This window comes from Taudactylus pleione, unplaced genomic scaffold, assembly GCF_031769625.1.
Source record: "Taudactylus pleione unplaced genomic scaffold, aTauple2 ptg000055l, whole genome shotgun sequence".
Taxonomy (NCBI): domain Eukaryota; kingdom Metazoa; phylum Chordata; class Amphibia; order Anura; family Myobatrachidae; genus Taudactylus; species Taudactylus pleione.
The window spans coordinates 1,819,356-1,826,725 of NW_028284457.1; the positions used below are offsets into that span (position 1 = coordinate 1,819,356).

Consider the following 7,370-nt stretch of genomic DNA (forward strand, 5'->3'; position numbering starts at 1 on the left):
TGTATATTTATATGGCAGTTTTTTACCAAAGTACAAAATCCTCAAGATGAAACCATTTTTCAATTACCAAACTGACAAACTTCCCGTAAACCATTGTTCAAAAACAATTTATGTTTTTGGTGCTAAAAATGTAAGAAATAACTATGACACTTACTGAAAGAATGACAATAACAAAAACAATGAATATGTAAAGGGCTAAAAAAAACAACTTTGTAAGACAGATGAGTAAAATAAATATTTTTCAATGCAGTTTTTAAAGAGATCCATTGACCAAAGGGATTTGAATAGTCTGCTGTTGGGATAACATTTTCAGTCCAATGTGCTTGAGGAAAGGAAAACGAACCCCTTGTCTGTAGCCCTTACTATGCATTCTGCTACCTTTGGGAAATTAGTTCTGAATAGTAAACAGAACTTCATCGTCCATATCTTTCACTGGCAAGCATCTCTTCAATTTATAGTCTATATCTTGTTGAAGCACGGTTTTGTTTCGCTGTTCAAATATTCAATAACAATTGATGAAATGTCAGAAATTGTGAGCATAATAAACAAAAAACACAGGAGTTTTTTCCCTCTAGATAATTTTTCTATTATAACATTAGTTTAAAAAGTCATAGAAAAAGTTCTCATTTTATTTTCAAGACGGGCTATTTTTGAATGACTTTCAAAAACTCTGTGGTGTTGTTATTAATGCTGTTTGATTTCAAAGCAAACGTTCAACTTTTCTATATATCAGTTTCAAGGATAACAACATAAATATTAATGAGGTATTTTGTAAATAAATAAGTGCTTAATGTTTCCAAAAGGTCTTTGTTTTTCTACACAGGCTAATAACTGGAAGATTTCCAGTAAGCTTTATGAAGAGAAATCATTAGAATCATGCCAGATGCTAGATTGGGAAGGAGTAAACTGGGATGAATATTCTGTCATATTAGACACACTTGCCAAAATGTAACAGGCTGCAGCTCTCTGTGTGTTTGCATCTATTTCTATAAGTCATTGTTAAAATATCTTAATTATCTTATTTCAAAGCAGTGATTCTTCAGATATTTATTTTTTCAATTCTATAAAATGTATTCTAATGAATACATTTTGAGAATGTGTTTTGAGTGTTAATTTTCACATATATTATTTATAGCACATCTTTTAAAGTTAAAAATATCGTCCTCATTACCTTTAAAAGTTTTGTAAATGTCAAGGAAGAACTTAAGAATGCAAAGAAAAGCATGCACACAAGAAAATGCATTGGGAATTGAGTTTGATTTGTTATATTGCCTGTCCATTATCCCTTTCCTTTGCTATTGATGTTTATATCAGTTCAGTTTGTTTGTAGTAATATTATCATCTTGTAAGTGTTCTTTTTATACAAAAGATTTTATACCATGCAAATAGACCATTTTGTTTTTCTTTATTTTGTGTTTTTGCAGAATTTATACAGAGACGAGACATTTGAAAGTTGGTGGCATGACAGCTTAGGGAAAAGTGGGACATGAATAGTCCAAACCTCTAAATAAGCTTCCTACTCAAGAATGTAACATTTTCCTCCACTTAAATTTGTCAATGCCCTGAAGAGGGCAATGTGCAGGTCTCTTGCCATTTATTACCTATAAAAGTAAAACCGCCTTTGACCAAAGTAAAGTAAACTTGCTCTCCGAGTAAGTGTTTAAAGATCTAAATTTTGCTACTCTTCATCCTAGTTTGTAAGGAAATGGAAGAGTTGCTACAACTGTACAAATTAGCTACTGGTGTTATCTTTAGGAGTTATTCTAGTTGTTAATTGGTCTTTAATCTCAGATTCATCCCCTTCACCTTCTTTACCACCTGATATCTTGCTTAAATGTGTGTTGTTATTATTTAATCTCATGTCACCTGAATGAATGAAGGTGGTGGTTCACATAGTAACATAGTAAATTTGTTCAGGGTTTCTTTTCCCCATCTGGTGTGATTCATATTTAAACCCATTCACTTTCTCTCTGATCTCAAACGGACCCTGCCATTTAGCCAAAAACTTACTTTTCACCATAGGTATCAAAATAAGAACTCTGTCCCTAGGGGCAAATGTACATATATGGGCATTCTGATTATACACCCTTTGTGAAACCTGTTCCTTGTGCTCTTTGACAATGGGCACTATGGTCACATCCCTGTCCTGCATCTGAGATACATGTTTAATACCCATTTATAAGGATTGGGCTGCTGTTCTCATGCCTCATTTGCAATATCCAGCAACCCTCTGGGTTTGTGCCGTACAACAAATCAAACAGAGAAAACCCTGTAGAGGACTGAGGAACTTCTCTGATGGCCAGCAACAAATACTGTATGGCAAGAAATAATCCCAGTTTTCCCATCTAGCATGCTTTTTGAGGTTTAGTTGAACCTTTCTATGAACCCATTAGTCTGGGGATGGTAAACTGATGTCCTCAGTTGAGTGACCTTAAACAACTTTCACAATTTCTTCATGATTTTATACATAAAAGAGGAGGTAATTTAGTCAGTCAGGATTTATTCCCACTGTGCCAAAAACATGCATCAGCTTTCATCTTGGTTGAGATAATATACAAAAGGATTTCCTCAAGATTCTGGGTAGCATAATCCATTATCATTAGTATATACCAGTAATTTTCAACCTTTTCAACTCGAAACACACTACACAAGACTTAAAATTGCCAAAGCACACTATGCCGCTATGCGGTGTGCGTGACCAATGAAAAATTGCCTCCCACATAAAAATATACACACACATTGGCCTCCGAAGGAATAAAACACATTACAGTACAAGTGTGCTTAGCTGTCAGGCACACTTGACAAACGCACGCAGCACACTGGTTATATACTTATGGCCCTGACCACACTTTAATAAGGGCCCAACAAGATCCATGGCTACATTATATAGGGACCAATTACTGGTTACATCATTGGATGAATTGCGATACTAAATATGCAGTTTATATAATCATCTGCCTTTGCAAACGTATATATGTGGGCAAAACAATACAAATGGTCAAAGAAAGGATTGCAATGCTCAGATCTTTCATAAAGAAAGCTGCTTTGAAAATAAATTCTAGAACACCACCTGTGACCGAACAATTTGTCACCATGTGCATACCATTAAGGACTTTGCTTTCATTCCAACTGATCATATCCCACTCTCATGGAAGAGTGGTGATAGACACAAAGATGTGATTATAACACATAAGTCAGTGAATCATACATTGAAAGTAATGGTGCCATTAGGTCTAAATAATGAATTGACCCTAGTGCCCTTCCTGTGAAACTCTTTGGAAGATTCTGCTTGCACTAATTATGGGACCACGTTCAAAGCTTGGGTTTCTTTTTTAAACTATAATGTTTATTGATTGAAGTTCAGCTATTTTGATGCTATATAAGTAAAACGTAATGTCTTTATGCTATATGGTTGTGCGATCTACTTGTCTCTTCACCAGATCCATGGGGTCTATTTTAATTAATTGTATGACTTTATCACTCTAATTTTTTATATAGTAAAATCAGTTTGCACTTATGGTTTAATGATTAACAATTTTATATTTGTACTTGTTTGTTGTAATTTAATTTGTAATTGTAATTTAGGGCCCGCTATGTCACTTCCGGAATGGCGGTATCAGTCCCCTGGGCAGATGGCGATTGGGGTGGGTTTGGCCATCCTGGGGTCCATATCTTTACAGTTAAGCTTTTATTGCACTTCCTCAATGTGCATCTTTTTAATATAGGCCTAATATTTGTTTTTTTTATGTGTGTAATAAAATGTTTTAAAATACATCACACTATATGTCATTATTTAGGTTTTCTGGGCTATGGAATTTGGAAGAATTCTTTAAAGATTAACCCCTGCATAGTGGATGTGAATCACTCTGGATAAAGGACACACTTAAGGCACATTATTCTAATTTATATGGTATGTGTGTATTTGGAATCACCTTTTATAGTTTTACTTACTTGCTACACTAGAAGGCACTGTATCTCTCAATTTCTTCATATATATATATAAAAATATATTGTGGCAGAGTGGGCTAGGTGGAAGGTGCTCTGGACAATGAATTAATCAGCCAGGTGATAGAGAGCTAGTAATGTTTAGTTTAGTATCAGGGAGCCAAATGCTGGATGTAATGTGCTGATATAACAATTAGCATCAGTAAAAAGCCATCTGACAAGGACAACTGCTGTCAAGTGTGTTCTTTGGAGAATCTTAATATATATATATATATATATATATATATATATATATATACACACATACATACATACATAGAGTCAGGTCCATAAATATTGGGACATTGACAGAATTTTCATATTTTGGCCTCTATTCACCATCACAATGGCCTTGAAATGAAACAAACAAGATGTGCTTTAACTACAGACTTTCAGATTTAATTTGAGGGCAATTACATCCAAATCAGGTGAATGGTGTAGGAATTACAACAGTTTCTATATGCGCCTCCCACTTTTTAAGGGGCCAAAAGTAATGGGACTATCAACTCAAAAGCTATTTCATGGACAGGTGTGGGCTATTCCTTCATTATTTCATTATCAATTAAGCAGGTAGAAGGTCTGGAGTTGATTCTAGGTGTGACATTGGCATTTGGAATCACTTGCTGTCGACTCTCAATATGAGATCCAAAGAGCTGTCACTATCAGTGTAGCAAGCCATCATTAGGCTGAAAAATCAAAACAAACCCATCAGAGAGATAGCAAAAACATTAGGTGTGGCCAAATCAACTGTTTGGAACATTCTTAAAAAGAAAGAATGCACCGGAGAGCTCAGCAATACCAAAAGACCCGGAAGACCACGGAAAACAACTGTGGTGGATGACAGAAGAATTATTTCCCTGGTGAAGAAAAACCCCTTCACAACAGTTGGCCAAACCAAGAACACTCACCAGGAGGTAGATATATATGTGTCAAAGTCAACAATCAAGAGAAGACTTCACAAGAGTGAATATAGTGGGTTCACCATAAGATGTAAACCATTGGTGAGCCTCAAAAACAGGAAGACCAGATTAGAGTTTGCCAAACAACATCTAAAAAAGCCATTACAGTTCTGGAACAAAATCCTATGGACAGATGAGACAAAGATCAACTTGTATCAGAGTGATGGGAAAAGAAGAGTATGGAGAACGAAAGGAACTGCTCATGATCCAAAACATACCACCTTATCAGTGAAGCATGGTAATGGTAGTGTCATGGCGTGGGCATGTATGGCTGCCAATGGAACTGGTTCCCTTGTATTTATTGATGATGTGACAGCTGACAAAAGCAACAGAATGAATTCTGAAGTGTTTCGGGCAATATTATATGCTCATATTCAGTCAAATGCTTCAGAACTCATTGGACGGCGCTTCACAGTGCAGATGGACAATGACCCGAAGCATACTGCAAAAGCAACCAAAGAGTTTTTTAAGGCTAAAAAGTGGAAAGTTATGCAATGGCCAAGTCAATCCCCTGACTTGAATCCGATTGAGCATGCATTTCACTTGATGAAGACAAAACTGAAGGGAAAATGCCCCAAGAACAAGCAGGAACTGAAGACATTTGCAGTAGTTGCCTGGCAGAGCATCACCAGGGATGAAACCAAGAGTCTGGTGATGTATATGCGTTCCAGACTTCAGGCTGTAATTGCCTGAAAAGGATTTGCAACAAAGTATTAGAAAGTGAAAGTTAGATTTAGGATTGTTTTGTTTGTCCCATTACTTTTGGCCCCTAAAAAGTGGGAGGCACATATAGAAAGCGTTGTAATTCCTACACCGTTCACCTGATTTGGATGTAATTACCCTCAAATTAAATCTGAAAGATGGCAGTTAAAGCACATCTTGTTTGTTTCATTTCAAAGCCATTGTGATGGTGAATAGAGGTCAAAATATGAAAATTCTGTCAATGTCCCAATATTTATGCACCTGTATATATATAAGCCCTGGAGAGAAATAAAGTGGACAGAAATAAGGTACCAAACAATCAGCTCCTGTCATTTTTCAAACAAAGTCTGTAAAGCTTAATACATAGTCTCAAATCTATACAGGGCTTAAACAGGCTGAGCTGACACAAAGAGTAATACAAAAATTCACCATACTGTAGTAATGAAAAAAAAAACACTTGGCTCTTACCAGCAATGCTCAGGTGGAATCCTTCAAAGGCAAGTCAACAAATAATTCTTGTGAGACAGGAAATGGAATGGGGTAATAAGCTTAATTCTGGGCACCAGTTAAGTCCTGTTGCATGAGCAGGCATTGTTTCACTACAACCAAGTTGAGCTGTCCATGGTAACTGGGGAGAACTGTCACCTGTAGTGGCTGGATTACTCTCAATCAATTAAAAGACATGGCCAGTGGACCAAATGTTAAAAATGATGTCAAAGAACAATAATGCAATACATACATGCTCAATAAACCAGAACTCTGCAAATGCATATTTGTGTATATATTATAGATGTACACAGACCACATGTTTTGGCAAAACCACACTCAAATGTTCTGGTTTTGGCAAAACCACCCTTAAGTGTTTTGGTTTGGGTTTTGGACATCTTTAAAATTGATAAAAAACAGCTAAAATCATGTAATTTGTAACTGTTTACATGCAAACCAAAACCATACAGTACATCCATTTTTTTAGATCAACGATCCAAACTTACTGGAAAACCAGAGCTGGGACTCAGTTCTACTCCAAAAGTGATTCACTGCTGGGATTCGGTTCAAATCGGAAACCTCAAATTTCGGATGTATTCGGCAAAACCAAACCACTCATCTCTAGTATATAAAAAACATTTGCGTTCATCCATGCACCTCAAAATTTATATCAGGTACATATTGAGGGATTAGGTAATTTCTTACTATTAAAGACTAGTCCTTACATGTAATTGTAGACCTCTATGTATTTGTAATGTTTATCTCCTGTTTCCATTTTTTTTAAATAGCTATTTTTTTATGTTAATGGGCTAGTCATTATTTTGTTTATAGATTAATAAAGCCTTTCAAAGTCAAGTAAAACATAGAAAAGTGCCTGATTCAGCAGTGTACGCAACTGCGATTGCAGCTGTGATATCCTATGGAATGTAACTGCGAAAATATGCGAATGCCTGTACTAGCACAGTCGGCATGGAGACGCCCATTGCTGCTTTTTCATATATGCCCAACCTTGCCTCTCTGCATAAACATCGATGCACATCGGCCCATCATGCAGAATTTACAGCAGGTCTAACCAGCAGCAGAAACTAAAAAACTCATTGCACGTAGAGAGCTCTCATGCTGCATAAGCAATGTAGTGGCTAATTTATGCACGCTCACGAAATGGCGTTCAAATGGATAGGCACGTGTGCGTTTTTCTGACAACTTCCCCGTCACCATCCACAAACACTGACAGCCTGT

General features: G+C 36.3%; 1 long non-coding RNA gene across 1 annotated transcript; it reads right to left on the reverse strand.

The window, feature by feature from the left end:
• Window positions 1–253: 253 nt before the first annotated feature.
• Window positions 254–6,713, reverse strand: LOC148535148 (uncharacterized). Its single transcript, XR_015876066.1, has 3 exons — window positions 6,638–6,713; window positions 6,114–6,299; window positions 254–490 (listed from the first exon to the last, which is right to left on the reverse strand). It is a non-coding gene; the product is annotated as an uncharacterized LOC148535148 (long non-coding RNA).
• Window positions 6,714–7,370: the final 657 nt, after the last annotated feature.